The 17050-nt window shown below is 53.4% G+C and overlaps 1 protein-coding gene and 1 long non-coding RNA gene across 4 annotated transcripts in view; one reads left to right on the forward strand and one right to left on the reverse strand.

Moving 5' to 3' along the window:
* Window positions 1-412: 412 nt before the first annotated feature.
* Window positions 413-6333, reverse strand: LOC130845039 (uncharacterized). Of its 2 annotated transcripts, none has more exons than XR_009051313.1 (3): window positions 6277-6333; window positions 1423-1602; window positions 413-663 (listed from the first exon to the last, which is right to left on the reverse strand). It is a non-coding gene; the product is annotated as an uncharacterized LOC130845039 (long non-coding RNA). The 2 variants fall into 2 exon arrangements; XR_009051312.1 differs by having other exon boundaries at window positions 413-713.
* A 6760-nt stretch (window positions 6334-13093) lies between these two features.
* The window catches only part of EPB41 (erythrocyte membrane protein band 4.1), a 168665-nt gene continuing 164708 nt past the window's right edge, over window positions 13094-17050 (forward strand). Inside the window, exon 1 of one of the 2 annotated variants that reach the window (XM_057702769.1) lies at window positions 13094-13110. The gene's annotated coding sequence lies outside the window, so the exon portion shown is untranslated. Of the gene's footprint in view, window positions 13111-15560; window positions 15647-17050 lie in introns of those variants that run through there. The other variant, XM_057702777.1, reaches the window with a different exon arrangement.

The raw sequence follows: 17050 nt of genomic DNA on the forward strand, positions 1-17050 counted from the left end.
AAATTGTGGACTGGAACTGGTTCCTGAAAGAGGGTCTTGAATGAGGGAGGAATTCTGTTGGGAGATACTGGGTGAGCATGGAGAACTATAACTGACTGAATGTCCTTTATGTGTCATGCACGGCTGTCCTTGAAAGCTATTACCTCCTTTATTCTTTCAATCCCATGGGCCTTATGCAGTGCCTGGCACATGAAAGGGCATAATAAACATTTCACTTGGATAATTTAAAACACTTGAAAGTGAGCATTTTTAACAAATGAGGAGCTGGAGGCTCAGAGACGGGAAGTGACTTGCCTAAAGTCACACAGCAGCTTCCTCTGATAGTCAGGATGTTGCTCCAGAGAGAAAGAGAAGGAAGATGCAGCAAAGCTGAAAATCTTTTTAAAAAAAAATTTTATTTATTTGTCGGCTGTGTTGGGTCTTCGTTGCTGCGCTCAGGCTTTCTCTAGTTGCGGTGAGCGTGGGGGCTACTCTTCATTGCAGTGCGTAGGCTTCTCATTGCGGTGGCCTCTCTTGTTGCAGAGCACAGGCTCTAGGTGCACGCGGGCTTCAGTATTTGTGGCTTGTGGGCTCTAGAGCACAGGCTCAGTAGTTGTGGTGCACGGGCTTAGTTGCTCCATGGCATGTGACATCTTCCCGGACCAGGGATCAAACCCATGCCTCCTGCATTGGCAGGCAGATTCTTAACCATGCGCCACCAAGGAAACCTAAAGCTGAAAATCTTTACTAAGACCTGTAGGAAGCCTCGCCCAGATCCCCAGCCCCAGACGACCAGGAGAAGAACCCAGAGGTAGATGAGGTCAAGAAGTTTCCCTACCCAAGAAAGTTCCCCTACCCTGAGCTGCTGCCTCAAATTACATTCATTCAACTAATGTTTATTGTGTACAGTGTGGCAGGCTCTGTGCTCAGACTGAGGATAAGCAGTGAACAGACACACCAAAGTCCAGTCTTTCCACTTGTTCAGTCTGGGGCTTCAAAAGGGCCCTTCCTTGCTGTCCCACTCCCATGGGCCCCAGGACTCCTTTGAGCTTCTCGTCACTATCCTGGCTGTGCTGAGTGGACGGAGAATACAGAATGAGAGCAGAGGGAGATGTGGGTCGGGGTGGGAAGGGATGGTTCCGCCCTGACTGTCCAGTACTGAGGTTGAGCAAAGACAGCCTGACACCTGGAGTCAGGCGGACCTAAGCGTTACCAGACTAGGTTCATCTGCCTGACACATGGCAAGCCAGGCACTGAGATGCTGAAGTCTGCAGCAGAGAAAACTCAGAGGCAGCCAAGTGAGGATACAGGAGAACAAATCTTAGATCTGCCGCTCCGAGGGCAAGGGGTGGGGGATAATTATGGGATAAAGAAGCAGAGTCTTAGGAATGGGGAAAGATCGTAGGGAAAAGGTGAGGTAACCAGGGTTCTGCACAGGTGTACCTGAGTGACATGGCTTCTTTACAGGATGCATGTTCAATAACGGAGGTGGTTAGCATGATCTGAAGTGGACTTTTTGTCCCTCTGATGGCAAAAGGTCATTCATCAGACACCCGTGCAGGCCCAGTTTTAGGGTCAGCGGTCTTAGCCAACTTGAACTGGATAGGAGCTGATTCCAAGTTCCTGCAAAACAACGTGCGCGGCCTATTACAGTAGCCACCCATATGTCAGAGGTGTTATCTCTGTGTTTGAGTCCTCTCTCTATCTCCCACTCTCAATCCCCCCCAGGCCTGGCTGCAAGAGGAGGGGTTTAAGGATGTGACCATCTAGACTGACCACATGTGGGTGACATCAGACTGACAGCACTTCAAGGACTCAGACAACAGCTCTGTGCTGACCAAAGGCCTCTGTGCCCAGCCCAGTGCTAGCACTGCTGGGGAGGCAAGGACTGGCAGAGAAGGCTTCCTGGGGCTTCTGGGCTTGGACCTCCAAGCCTGGAAAGCAAAGGAGGATTCAACTGGATGGAACAGAGGATCCCTGAGCAGTCCTGGCTGGAGCAACCTAACTGTTAGGATTTGGCCACACAGATATGTTGAGTATGGGCTTAGTTCCAGGTAGCAAGCTCTAGAAGGTCTGGGTGAAAAGCCTGCCTATGGGGCATGGGAGTGGGGGTGGGGGGATTGACTGGGAGACATAAACCCAGATCCTGCTCTGGCTTCAGAATTCCCAAACCACCTGCCAGGCCTGGGGGTGGACTCACCATAAGGTTTATGTGTCAGTCAAGGCCTCACACTTGCACCGGCCCTAGGAAGGACCCTGGCCTTGTGTTCACAAGGTCATATGTGTCCATAAAATTTGCAAAAGTAAAATACATGAACTTCAATTGGTTAAGACCACTGTGTCTTTCCACTCTGACTTTCCCTCCTTTCCACTGTGTCCTCTGACCCTGAGTGGCTACAGGCATTATTTATTTATTTATTTATTTAGGTATTATTTTGCATGATATATATTTTTTGTAATCAATAATTTTTTTATTGAAGTATAGTTGATTTACAATGTGTTGTTAATTTCTGCTGTACAGCAAAATGATTCAGTTATAGATATATTGATATATATTATGTTCTTTTTAAAATATTCTTTGCCATATGGTTTATCATAAGATAGTGAATAGAGTTCTCCATTTTTTATTCTTTTTTTTTGGCGGGGGGTGCTGTGTTGGGTCTTTGTTGCTGCGCACAGGCGTTCTCTAGTTGTGGTGAGCGAGGCTACTCTTCGTTGTGGAGCGAGGGCTTCTCAGCACAGTGGCTTCTCTTGCTGCGGAGCACAGGCTCTAGGCACACAGGCTTCAGTGGTTCCAGCCCGCGGGCTCAGTCGTTGTGGTACGTGGGCCCTAGAACGCAGGCTCAGTCGTTGTTGTGCACGGGCTTAGCTCCTCTGTGTCATGTGGGATCTTCCCAGAACCAGGGATCAAACCTGTGTCCCCTGCACTGGCAGGCAGATTCTTAACCACTGCGCCACCAGGGAAGTCCCTCCATTTTTTATTCTTAACTTTACATTTTTCCTTTTAAAAAAAGAGGCCCCCAAATAAGCGTTAGGCCCCAGAATCCTAGACCTGCCCACTAGCTCCTGAGTTCTCCCAACTGCAAAGATAGAGTCTTCCCGGTAGTAAAGGTGAGCTATTTTAATAGATCTCAGTGCCTTTGAGAGGAACACCACAACCCCCTGCCTCAGAGCTGACCCCCATGCACCCAAAACAGCCCCCCTGTGCCAGGTTGAGGCCCTGATGCAGGTCCTCTTGGGAAGCCTGGGCGGCTGGGCTCTACGCCTCCCCCGCAGCCGCTCTATGACCGCAAGGTGGCAGCAGACACCATCTTTCCTTCTCCCTGGAGCCTGCTCCTCCCAGATTCCTGGCCCCAAATAGCCAGAATCTTAGCCTTCCCACCAAACACCTCCATCAGCTCTTTCCTGCCCTCTCAGGAAACAGGGAATGCTGCCTTCAAGTCCTGGCCTTGCCACTGACTGGCTGTGTGATCCCAAGTATATCGTGTCACCTCTCCCAGCCTCAGCCTTCAAATAGGGGGATCTGTGGGAACAGGTTAGTGAAGTACCTGGCAGATATATAAAAAGCCCATCATTGGGAACCACTGCTGTTTGAACAGGGGCTTCTGGGGATGGCACCTTCCCTGGGAAGGGGTTCTCCTGGTGGGATTGGCCCCCTCCCCACAATCTAGCAAAGCAGAGGCCCTCCTGGGCAGCAGGGCCTTTGGAGACCTTCTGTGTTTATTGGCAGGCATCCTCTGTGCCCGTGCATGCATCCCTCCCTGGACTGGGGCCTCTGACACTCGGCTACCTCTCCATCCCTGCCAACTCCCACCTCTCCCTTGGAGGGGGCTCTGCAGCCTCTTGCCCACCTCGATGTCATCCTGGGATCTGCCCCAGGCTTCAAGTGGATCCTCCTGGAGAGGGTTCCCTGAACCACTGCTCACCAATTCTCTCTCTCTCCACCTCAGATGCTCCCCAAGTGACTGCCACACCCTAGCACATGGCTGTTTCCACCCTGGCTAACCCCAAATGTCAATATCTCCCCTCTCCTCCACCACCTGCTGGTCTTTTTTTTTTTTTTTTTAATTTATTTGGCTGTGCCAGGTCTTAATTGTGGCATGTGGGATCTTCGTTGTTGCACATGGGATCTTTGTTACAGCATGTGGGCTCTTTGTTGTGGCAAGTGGGTTCTTAGTTGTGGCACGTGGGATCTAGTTCCCTGACCAGGGATCAAACCCAGGTCCCCTGCATTGGGAGCACAGAGTCTTAGCCACTGGACCACCAGGGGAGTCCTACCTGCCCTGGTCTTAACCTGGCATTCAAGGTCTTCCACTATGTGGTCACATGATTCACTCTGTGCTCCAAATATACCAGATCATTTACTGTTCCCAGAGCACACCTTTACTATTCTACTTCCAGGCATTTGTGCAGGCTGTCCTTCCCCCGGAATGCCCTCTTCCATTTCCATACACAGTAGTAAATTCATCCTTAAAAGTCTAGCTGGGGGCTTCCTAGGTGATGCAGTGGTTAAGAATCCGCCTGCAGTGCAGGGGACATGGGTTTGATCCCTGCTCCAGGAAGATCCCACATGCCGCGGAGCAACAAAGCCAGTGTGCCACAACTATTGAGACTGTGCTTTAGAGCCCATGAGCCACAACTATTGAGCCCATGTGCTGCAACTATTGAAGCCCACACACTTACAGCCCATGCTTCACAACAAGAGAAGCCACGGCAATGAGGAGCCCACGCACCACAACGAAGAGTAGCCCCCACTCGTCACAACTAAAGAAAGCCCGCGCACAGCAAAAGAAGACCCAACACAGCCAATAAGATAAATAAATTAATTAAAACAAAACAAAAAAAAGTCTAGCTGGAAGGTCACCTTCTCCAGGTAATCTTCTCTAATCCCTCAGATGGGATCCTTTTCCTTCTCTGGGTTCTGAGTATACGGCTGCTTTAGGGCCTTCATCGTAGGAGGCCGTGAATCACAGCAGGACAACAGGAACGTCGATTATGTATGGAGAGCAACTTTCAGTTTACAAATGGCTTTCCCACTTAACATCCAAGAGTCCTAACATCCTGGAGTCAGGAAAGGCAGACAGGATGAGCGCCATTACCTCATTTGACTGACAAGGTGACAGGCTAGGAGAGAAAAATGACTGGCCAGGCCATACACCGGCCCTGGGAATGGTGAAGTCAGGATTCAAACCTGCAACAGAGTCCAGCCACATCCCTGGCCTCAGGCCTGAGCTTCCCACTCTGTCTCCATCATTCCTTGTGGCCTGGTCTTGTGACACCCTTCCCCACTTAGACTGAGTGCTGGTCAGTTTTGAATAATGTGCTCAGTTAAATTTTGCTGGAGGAACAGATGCTCCCATACTGGCCCTGCCCCCACTCCCTACCCCCAATCCCCTAGCCCGTCTCCTGGCCTCTTTATCACCCAATTCAAGACCCAATCACCCACTTGAGGCTGATCGCAGAGCCCAGGCTCTGGCAGGATAAGCAGTTGGCTGGAGGCCCAGGCAACTCGGAGGAGGAAGGGGGAGACACAAACAGGTTCCTTCCCCTGTCCCCCAAGCTTATCAGTCCCCCACAGGCCTGAAGCAAACTCGGTGCTAAGCCTGGGGAAGAGATCTGCCCCCTGCCTGTAACCTTCATGCCTTCTATTAAGAGCTGTGAGACCTTGGCTGTCACTTCTGCTCTCAGACCCTCTCTAGAACACTTTTGGCTGTAAGGACTCAATGGGATCAAATGAGAGAATGCACATAAAACAATACTGATCGCCTCCTCTGGAGGCCTCCCCCACAGGGAGCATCTCAGGGAGCAAATTACTCCCTGAGTCAGGGGAAGGAGGTGGAGACTTCACAGGCAGAGGCAGTGGGGCAGGGGGAGCTGAAGTCCAGGCAGTGACAGCACCTACCCATCCCATTCCCCCAACCCAGTGACTTTCACCCACATAAGTGCACAAGTCACCCCAACAAGAAACCCAGGCTGTCTAGGCAGAGAGGGCCCTGGGCAGGATAGAGTTCTCTAGGGCCCCAGGGCCTGGCTGGAGGGGGGGCAGGGGACCAGTTTATATGACACAGAGACAAACACAAACAGAGTCACACCCTCTGTGCAAACTCACCAAGAAGGGCACACCGTCACACCCATAAATGCAACCCCCTTACCCCCCCCAACACACACACAGAGATGAGAGACACACACAAGGTCAAGGTCACAAGCGCACTCCCACGTGGACGTCCCACGCACAAACTCAGAAACACAGAGCCCTCCCTGGCCACCCCCACCACACACACATTCCCAGGCACACACACTTATCAGGCCGGGGCAGGCGCTGGCGCTGCTGAGTCACCCGCAGGCAGCTCCTGCCTAACAGAGGAGGAGCCAAGTGCCTGCCCCAGTCAGGGAGGGGGCGGGGCCTGCGGCAGCTCCTTAGAATAGCCCAGTCCAGGCAGCTGCGGGATTCTCCTCGCCCCGCCCCTCCGATTGAGGAGGAGAGTCAGAAGAGGGGGGGTGTGGGGGGAGGAAACCCCTTTTGCCCAAGCTAAATCAAGGCATTCACAGCCTGCTCTCTCCTGGGTGCATGAATACATATGGGAGCAATTAAAAAATAATACTGGATCCGTTACTGGGTATCTGCATATGCATTTTCACATACTCTCATTTAATTTTCCCAACAGCTCTATATGAAGTTGGCGCTGTTATTAATCCAGAGGGAAAGTGATTTGCCCAGAGGTACAAAGCTGGTAAGATGAGCCTAGACTCGATTGCCTCCAAATCCCAAACTCTTAACCACTGGGCAGTACCACCTGGTGGGCAGGTGAGCATGTGGACAAGTGAAAGGTGTGTCAGTAGGCTTGGGAACCTGGAGGTGTGTGTCACCTTTCCTTGTGGGGTCCACTGGGTGAGGGACTGAAAGGGTCTCAAATGTCCAGATTTCTGGTTAAAGGAACTAAAGCTTCTGCGGTGCATTGGAGCCTGTGCACCTTTATCAGAAAGCATCCCCCAAATCTAGGGGCTCAGACCCTTCTCTGCTAGACTGTGAGCCTCTTGAAGGCAGGGACCAAGGCCCTGAAAACTAAAACAAGACATGAGTCAGAGGAGGCATCAGTGAACTTGGGGGGGGGGGGGTGGCAAAACATGAGTTTATAACCTTGATACAACATTAACATCAATAATAAATGCTAACACTTTTTGGATGCTTACCCTGAGACCGGCACTGTTCTTAGTACTTTACATGCATTATTTCATTTAATGACACACAGCTTGTAAGTAGCAGTGTTGGGTTCTGAGACCCAGGCAGTCCGATCCCAGAGTCCATCTAACAGGAAGACCACTGAAGTCATAGGAAGTCACTTGTCCTCAGTGAGCGTCACTTTGCCCCAATTGCCCCCAAAAGGGATTAGCTCTCCATGGCTCTCCAACCTGAAATACCCCATGATTTTATGATTCTGTGATTCCTTAACACAGAGGAGGGATTAGGTTTGTTCTCTGTGGGCAGGACTCCTAAAGGGTGGAGTTGGCCTTAATCTTAGGCAGAGTTTTTGACGTCTGAGGACGTTTTTAAAATGAAGGAGGCCTGACTGGGAGGTGGAGAGTTTCCTGTCACTGGAAGTATGTGAGCACAGGTCTGAAATGAGGTAAAGAGGGGAGGGGACTTGGACCAGTGACTACAAAAGGTCCTTGCAGCACTGATGGGAAGGACAATCAGGAGGGGGAAGGTCTCTGAGAAGAGTGGCAAGATGGGGACGAAGGAAGCAGAACCTACATTTACTGAAAGCCACCAACTGTGTGCCAGACCCGTGTTTACTTAATATAGACCGCTAATTCTCAGGAAAACATTGTTAAGATTTATAGTTGAGGAAACTCAGATTCAGAGAAGTGACTCGCTCGAGGTCACACAGGTGGGACAGGTCATCCAGGTGTCCTCGTCAGGGTTACTTCCTTAGGTCCCCTATCTCCCTTCCAGCCTTACGGGTAGCACCACGTGGCAAATTGCATCATACTTTTGCCATATGACATCAGATACCACACCAGCCAATCCAGGAGCTCTCTGCCCGACCCTCCCCAGGTCCAACGGGTCAGCACCCGGCCGCCCAGAGCTAGGCTTCTGGTCAGGCCGCACCTGCAGCCCCCGCCCCTTCCCGGTTGCGACGCTCCCTCTGCCCAGCCCGATCTCCCCGGGCCGCCCCGCTGACTGGCAGTTTCCTGCGCCAATCAGAAGGCGCCCCGGGTCGGGGGCGGGGCCTCACGCCAGAGTTGCCCTGTCAGTGCAGGTGGAGGCCCCCGGCGGGGCAAAGTGGCAGGAACCTCTTAAAGGGCGAGAGCGGCGGAGGGCGAGAACGCGGCCCGGCCCGGCCCGGCCAGGTCCCCGCCCCGTCCAGCCCAGGTGAGCCTGGACCTCCCGGGGGGCGACCCCGGGTCTCCGGGAGGGACGGGGGGAAAGACAGATGGACCCACTCCCCAGGGCCCGGGCCGTCCCGCGGGTGGGGAGCGATCTGCTTCTAAGGGTCGGGGTCGGGATCGGGGGTTCTAAGGGTCCAGGGTTCCAAGTTCCGAACTGGGGGTCTAGAGGGGCCTGGGCGTCTCCAAGTTCAGGGTGCGGGGAGGGGCAGGGGCGACAGGAAGGGGGTCCGAGAGCTCGCGTCCGGAGCTGGAAGCTGGGCGCCGGCGGTCCCAACCGGTCTCGGGCTTGTCTGGGGCGGGGATCCCAGGTTAGGTGCCCGCGGGTGGGTCTCTGCGGAGTGCTGCAGTCCAGACCCCCCCCCTCCAACCCCGCCCTGTCGGGCCCCGCGTGCTGCTGCCGGGCCAGCTGCAGCGCCGGCGGAGCGGGCGGGCGGCGCGCAGCCGGAGGGGGCGCCCGGGCCCGGGGCCCCGCGCCCCGCTCTGGCCCTTACGTAACTGACTTTGAGTTTCCGGACTGAGGGACCCGCGAGCTGGGGCGCCGGCTCTGCCCGCCGGGGTGGCTCTCCTGTTGCCGCCCCGGCCGCACACGCTCCCCTCCAGGCTGGGTCTAGGGGACTTCTCTCTGCCTCGGGTCGGCCGGGTCTCGCGGTTGGGCTCTGGTTCCTGCTTGCCCTCACCTCCCGGTTCCCTGTGTCTCTCCTGCTGTGTGTGGCCCAGTCTCTCCCTGTCCCTGTCCTCTGTCTTTCTCCGAGAGTTTTCTGCCCTCACTGACACTTTCCAGCAGACCCCACCTCTTTGGGGGTAGGATAGGACTTCTCCCCTCCAGCCAAGTGGAGGCGGGAACTTGTTCAGACGACCTCAGCCCAAGCTTGCCTCAGAAGGAGAGAGGGGAGGATTACCCGGTAGGATTGGGGGAGGTTGCTCCGAGGCTCACAGCTTCTCCTGGGAGGGAGTGGCTGAATGTGACCCCTTACATTCTCGCATTAGGGCTGAAGGCAGCCGCCTCTCTGCTCCTGGAGCCCTTTGCTCCAGGAGGAGGTGTAGGGGAGAGTCTGACCTGGGCTGGGGCTCAGGGCAGCTGGGAGTCCCTGTGAGAACTGCCTGGTGTCAGGTCAGGGCAGCTGCTCAGCTACTGAAGGGAAGAGAGTGAGGCCAGGGAGGGGTCAGAGCCCCTGAGGTTACTGCAAGCCCCCAACTTCACTCCAGTTCCAGCCCTGGGGACTGGTCTTGGCAGGAGGCTGGGGGTGGGGAGGGGATCCACAGGAGGAGGCCAGAGGACTTTTGGGTGAGGGGAAGGGGAAAGTGGAGATAGAAGTGACAGACTCTCAGGTCTAAGGAGCACTTACTGGGGTCACTCTCTGCCTTCTGGGCCCTTCTGAGTGTCAGAGAGACAGACCCCTCAGAAATAACTCTTGTACCCTGCTGTCCTCAGTGCATGTAAACAAGGTGTTAATACAGCCATGAGGTGGGAATTGTTAATTCTGACTAGAAATGGGGGAGGAGAGACTTTGTAGAGGGGGTGGAAGTTTTGGGAAGAAGGGCATCCAGAAGCTGTAGGGAGCAGAGAGGAGGGGCAGAAGGGGACTTCTGGTACCCGGTTGGCTTTACATGCAGCAGAACTGGGTTTGAATCCTGGCCCTGCCAGTTCCTTGCTGTGTGACCTTGCATGAGTCACTTCACCTCTCTGAGCCCATGGTTCTTCCTTAGTTAATAACCCAGATCTTACAGGCGTTAGCAGAATCCAATGAAGCAATGAGTGCAGAATGGTAGCTGGTCTGGGAACAGGCCAGTGGGGGTGTTTTGAGAAGGGAATGGAGTGGGGGAAGCCCTGAGGTTTCTGCTGTGTGTATAGGAGCGTCAGGCAGAGCCTGCCAGGTCCTAGCAATGTGGGATGCAGGTGGAGTGCCTGGGTGTGTGGGTGACACCTGTCTGTTTCCTGATCAGCCCATCCCTGAACTGTCTAGACTAGGCTGGCCTCCCTTCCGAAGGCCTCAGGTGCCAATAGAAGCTCCCAGGCTGCCCTATTCCCCAGGCCAGTGCGGGTGGGGCCCCTGGCAGGGCAAGGCCAGCACCCCCTTTGCAGAGTGGACCCTGGCAGGGAGCCTGGCTGGCTGTGCTGGGCAGGAGCATCCCAGCCTGGCTGGGAAGATGCTGACACAGTACAGGCCTCTGGAGGCGCAGAGCTCTGCTGGCTGCAGTTGGGTGCAGCTGATAGGACCTGAGACAGAGGCTGGCTGGGGTGGGAGCGAGGAAGGGAGATGCAAGGAGGGACCCCTGGAAGGGGCGCCTGAGCAGAGCTGTGGAACCAGAGAGGAGTTTCATGTGGTTATTCCCTAAGCTTTTCCTGAGTACCTACTGTGTGACATACATGTCTGCTAGCCAAAGAGCTGAATAGGATACCCATGAAAGACTCACTGTAGAGGTCATGGTGGCCTGAGATTTGCTGGGGGTTTGTAGAGTGGACCTTTATGATAGTCCCCTGGGGGATGGGGCATTCAGAATTTCCCCACCGCCTAAGATTCCCATGTTCATTAACGGGGCAGGATTCCCCGCACTCCCCGATTATCCGTGGGCAGTCACTTTTCTCTCTGGGTCTCAGTTTCTCTTTCTATGAAATGAGAAGGGCAGATGAGCCTAGATTGTCTAAGGATCTCCTAGCACCCATTCCTACATCCTCTAGGACCTGGTTTGGGATTACCCTCACCCCATGTGAGGGGAGGGGAGAGAATGGGGCAAGGGTTAAGTGTGGTGGGCCCCCAAGTCCTGTTCTTGGCCTGTGTTCTCGACTCATAATTAGAACTGCAGCCTCTTGAGCACTTACTGTGTGTGGTACTCTGTGCCAAGCCTTTAATGTGCAACATTACCTATTACTCGTAATCCTTACATCCTCATGAGGGAATAGGTATTATCCCTATTTCACAGCAGTTCAGGGAGGTGAATGGACTTGACCAAAGTCACACAGCTAGGAAGTGACTGGGCTGGGATTCTAAGCCAGGTCTGTCTGACCCAAAGCCCAGGCTCTACTAAAAGGGGGAGACTCCACCCTGTAGGTACTGAGGTGCCCACATTACTTAACCCTTACCTGCAGTAGCTGCCTGGCCCCTGCTGGGTGAGCTCAGAGCTCTGGGATGTTCAGGCTGCAGAGGTGGGGGACAGGTTGCGTGGGTGCCCACTGGGCCCAACGAAGGGGGAAAGGAGCAGAAGGAACAACTTGTGGGTCAGGGCCTCATGGGAGTTTCTCCAGAGGGCCAGCCCCACTTGACGATGCTTAGCGCAGGAGCTGGGCACTGAAAGGCAAGCTTGGGTATGTGGCCAATTTGGACCTCAGTTTCTCCATCTGTAAAGCATGGGTTTAGGGCAGTTGAGTGCAGACATTCCTTGGCTCGTGGGTGAGTGGCTGAAGTTGGCAATGGTCAAGGGTTAGAGGAGGGGTTGGGTAGCAGTGGCTGAGCCTGTGAAGGGAGAGCTTGGATGCTGGGCTGGCTGTTCGATGGTTTCAGTTGAAGGGACTGAGGTTGCAGAGGTTCAAAGGCTTGTCTGGGGCTGGACAGCTAGTGTGGCAGAGACTGAAGGAAAAAATGGAAGGGAAGACCTGAAGAACAAAATCCAGGCAGATGCCAGCTGGATTCCTGGCTCAAACACTTAACTAGGCTTGGAGATGTGAAGTGAGGGCCCAAGAACACACAGAGAGGAGTCCTTTCACTTCACTGTCCTCATCTGTAAAATGGGAACAGTAATAATTTTGCCTTTGTCCACTTCCTAGGTTATTGTGAAGATCAAAGGAGATGAGGCATTTGAGGAATTGGGTGAGAATATGGGTGCTGGTTATTTTTCAATCCAAAGTTGTAGTCCTGGGTGTGTATTTGTGGGGAGGAAGCATTTCTGACAGCAATCCTGCTGAGATGCTTGACTCTAGGGATGTGCTGGAGAACAGCCCTAAGAATGCCATCATTAGTTATTGAGTTATTAGTTACCATATACCAGGCACTGGGCTCAGAGCTTCATCTCTCATCGCCTCCTTTAATCTCTGCCTTCTCGGGTAGATGGTGGCCTGACCCACACTAGAGCCCTCTGAAACCCATGCCTACAACTCCCTGTGATAAAAGTAGCTAACACGTATGAACAGTTTGCTGTGTTACTGTGTGCCAAGCATTGTTCAAAATGTTTTACATCTATTAACTCACTTAATCTTCACAACAACTCTGGAGGTGGATACTAATATCTTCCCTATTTTACAGGTGAATAACTGAGGCACAGAGAAATTAAGAAATAGGCCCGATGTCACAAAGCTAGTACGTGACAGGGCCAGGGTATGAACCCAAGTTCTTAAGTCTCCTCCTTGAAGCACTCATCACAATTGTAATTATTTATTTATAGGATTGCTTCCTCACTGACTGTAGGTTCCATGAGGGCAGGGACCAACACCTGGCACACAGTAGGTGCTCAACTAATGTCTGTCCACAGGGATCCTGCTGCCTCTAGTGGGCTGGGCCTTGGGAGGCCTGATGAGCTCAGGGTAGATGATCAGAGTGCTGACTAAGAGCCTCTACCCCAAAGAACCTCTGAGGCAGAGGGAGGGCAGGGCTCCCCCCAGCCCAAGCTCAGACCAGAGAGGGGCCCCAAAGATTTGTTTGTTGGCTGTGCTTGTATCTCATGGCTGTTCCTTGCTTCCATGTGCTGCTGCGGCGATGGCTCCACGGCTTCTCCCTGATGGCTGCGTGACTCCACGGCTGCTTCTGGGTGAGTACGGGTTTGGCTAAGTGACTGCCACGTGGGCTCTATTCTAATGCACGTCCTGTGGCCCTGAGGCCACTGGGAGGTGTAAAGGGAGGCCCGGGGTGGGGGAGCTGAGGGAAGATCCTCACTCTGAAACTACGATCCTATCACAATCAACTGACTTCTCTCCAGATCCTCATACACTGATGTGGTGATTTTTTTTGGGTCACGTGATACAGTGCAAAGGCCTTTGGGGCAGGTTGGCCTGGAATAGAATCCTTATTCTGCCACGTGCAGCTGGGTGGCTCTGTGTGTCTGTTTTGCATCTGTAAAACGGGAATATTAACACCTACCTGACACAAGTCTGTTTGTTCTTTCATTCGTGTGAGCCCCACAAGGGCCGGGATGTTCATTTACCTGTTCAGTGCTGTATTGCAGCACTGAGGATAGAGTGGCTTGTAGTAAGTGCGCAATGAATATTTCTGAATGAAAGAAGATATTCACTCAGCATCACTACGCACCCATCCATGCGCTTTGTACTGTATTAAATGGCTAATGCATATGAAGTGCCTGGCCTGATAGGGGCTCAGTGAACATGAGTCCCCTCTTTGCTCCCAAGATTGTGAATTCCTTGGGGGCCAGGTCTCTGTTAAGTGAGCCCTGGGTCCTCTAAACTGCGTGTGGGGTCAAGTACCAAGCTGGCATCAGTCAGCAGAGAGAGGGGCCTAGGCAACTAGACACAGAGGGCCTCTGCTTAGGCCTGGGGAAGAGGTGGCAGAGTCTACATTTCATCAGAAGGGAGGGGTGGCTGAGGAGGTCTGGGGCTGAAGGCGGGAGGGGTGAGGAGGGATTCTCCCTCCCAGGACTGCCACTTTCCTAGCTGTGTGACCTTGGACAAGTCACTGACCTCTCTGAGTCTTGGAGACCTGATCTGCGGTGTGCATATCATAACGCCCCACACGGGCGTGGGAAGGAGCCAGTGAGACATACCGGGCACAGGACCCTGCTTGGTAACTGTTGGTTTTTTTCCCGGCCCAGGGCTCTTTCTGGGAGGGGACTAAGTAAAGTGTTCATCTTTTTTGGCTCCTTTCCCCTACTTTTAACTTACACCCCCCCCCCCCCCCCACCGCTGGTGGGACTAGAATCCAGGAGTCAGGAGTCCCAGACTCCCCAGCAGACTGGCCAGGGACCAGGGATGAGGGCTGGCTTCTGCCCGGTGTGGAAGTAGCTGAGCAGTGGTCCCAGATCCGCCATTTTTTGCTGTGTGATTTGGTTCAGTGACCCACCTTCTCTGGCCTTGATTACCTCACCTGTAAAATGGGGTTAACAACGCATACTGCCCTTGAAGGATTATTCAGTGAGCAAGTGGGTGGAGTAGGAATCATCATCACTATTACTGTTTGGCCCTGGCTGAGGAGGCTCCGGGAGGGCCCTGGAGAATAGCATCCCACCTTGGCCTAGGGATCCTGAGACACTCTAGTCATCGTATGTACTATTGCCACTTATTGGATATTTTTTATATGCTGGGTTGGCTGTTTTATGTTATTTTAGACATATTATCTCATCTAGTCCTCCCAGTGAGCCTATGAGGTAGGCATTATGGCCCCTACTTTATGGATGAGGGAATTGGTGCTCAATAAATCAAGTGAGTTACCCAGAGTCACATAATTATTTAGGTGTGAAGCTGGGGCTCAGACCAAGTCTGCTCACCCCGAGGCCGCAATTATTTGTGTGAAACTCTCTTACTTCCCCAAAGGATGCAGAGGCTGGGTCTGAGTCTCCTCTGTCCATCTCCATCACCCAGCACAGTATTGTTGGGGGCCGCTGGACTGTTTGTTGAATACATAGAGATATACATGCGTGCATACACACACACACACACACACACACACACACACCCCATACCCCCACCCAGCCTGGTGCTCCAAGAGTTTTGAAGAAAGGAGAGAACAGAAAGCAGGATAAGGCCTGACAGTGTTGTTAAGAGTCAGACACACCTGGCTTTGAATCCTACATCTATCACTTACTGGTTGTGTGACCTTGGGCAAGACATTTAACCACTTATAGCATTAGTTTCCTTATCTGTAAAATGGGGATAAGAAAAGAACCTACCTACCTCTTAAGAGTTCTTATGAGGATTAAATAATGCACATAAGGCACATGGTGAATACTCAATGATAGTAATTACTGTTATTATAGTTATAATTATGAGTATTATTTTGGGATTACAAAGATATCTCTCTTGAGACAGTGGGGACCAGGCCTGGGAGGAACCTGCTGGGGACAGGTGGGTAGTAACTAATCCAACAGGTTCTGAAACGCACCTGCATGTAGGGAGGGAGGAGGCCTCTCGGAAGTAAGAATGTACCTCCCTTTCCTAGCCATCTAATTTCACTCACACCCACTCTGTACCAGGCCCTGTGCTGGGCATGGGGCACAGAGGTGAATCTGTCGTTTCTGCCCCCACCATCTCCTCCCCCGGGGAGCTCAGAGTCTGGTTGGGGAGGAGGACACAGAAGCTACCAACTCCACCTTTGATTGATGCCCTAAAGTGTGAACTGTGAGTATCTCCTCAGGCAAAGAGCAGGAGAAAGGGCATTCCTAGTGGAAGGAACTGCTTTGCCAAGGTACAGAGCCATGACCTGCACTTGGTGGAGTGTGACTGGAGAGACAGGCTCAGGGGAGTTAGGGGACTTGACCCAGAGGCCATGTGGGACCATCCGGTGTGAAGCAGGGGAATGGCATGGTCAGGCTTGTGTTTTGGGAGGACCACCTTGTACGGAGAACAGACAGGAGGGAAGGAGCAGGGGCAACGCTCCAGGTGAGTGATGCTGAGATGGGGGGCCTGGGACTGAGCCGTGGGTTGGGGAGCAGCTGGTGGTCATGAGCTCTGTCCAGGAGGCAGAGCCAGCAGGGCAGGTTAAGGGACTGCAGTGGGCAGGCAGGAGAGGACAGAGGAGAGCGTGAGGTCTTAGGTCTGGGGGTGATGGGGCCTGCTGGGGTCTCTGGCCGAGGGACACAGCCGGGTCGGGGAGGGGGCAGTAAAAGCCACTTGTGTGCTCCTTGCCACCTTCTGCCTCAGTTCCCCCAGGGCCCATGCCCCCACTTCTGCCTTGGGGGTCCCTTGTGGTGGCCCTGGCAGGTCTGGCAGGGATGAGAGCTCTTTGGGGTGGCAGCCGGGCAGGGGCTGTGAGGTGCAGAGAATCCCTGGGTTCTAGCCCTGCCAGTGTCACTGAATGTCTGTCTGGCCCCTGGAAGTCACTCCCTCTCTTGCCCTGTTGTCCTTGCCTTGAGAGCAAGGATAAGAAAACCCATTTTGCCTGCATCAAAGTTTCAGTGATAAAATACAAGTAGAGACAACATATATCTAATGAGCATGGACTGTGTATTAGGTTCTGGGGGGCACGAAGATGACTCAGAGGGGGTTCCTACCCTTCAGGAAGCATGAAGCCCTTCAGAGCGAGCCCAGCCCAGCAGGTGGTTAACTCTAGGCATCAGGGGAAGAGATAGCTAAGCTGGGATTTGAAGGACTAATAGGAGCTCTCTAGGCGGGCGGTGGGGGGTGGGGGGGGATCAGATTTCTAGGCATAGGGAACAGCATGTGTGAAGGCTTGAATCTACACAATGTGCTCGGGTCCTAAGTACGTAGTTTGGTACGGCCAGAGCAAAAAGGGAGAGGTAGGTGGTGATGGGAGGTGAGGCTGGACAGGGAAGCAGACCTAGATCATGCAGGGCTTTGGAGATGGTCACTTTGGAGATGATCACTTGCTACCTTCTCCTTCCTGCACCTTTATAACTGCCTGCTCCCCTGCTGGGATGCCGGGGGAGGGAGGTGGGGCTTTCCACTTGGCTCCTCCCCCATCCTCCCCTCCTTCCCTCCTTGTCCCTTCTTACTCCCACTCTAGTCACACCCAGTGGCTGCCTCTCTCAGGAGTCAACAACCTGGGTTCCCTGCCGGCTCTGC

Source organism: Hippopotamus amphibius, chromosome 1, assembly GCF_030028045.1.
Source record: "Hippopotamus amphibius kiboko isolate mHipAmp2 chromosome 1, mHipAmp2.hap2, whole genome shotgun sequence".
NCBI lineage: Eukaryota > Metazoa > Chordata > Mammalia > Artiodactyla > Hippopotamidae > Hippopotamus > Hippopotamus amphibius.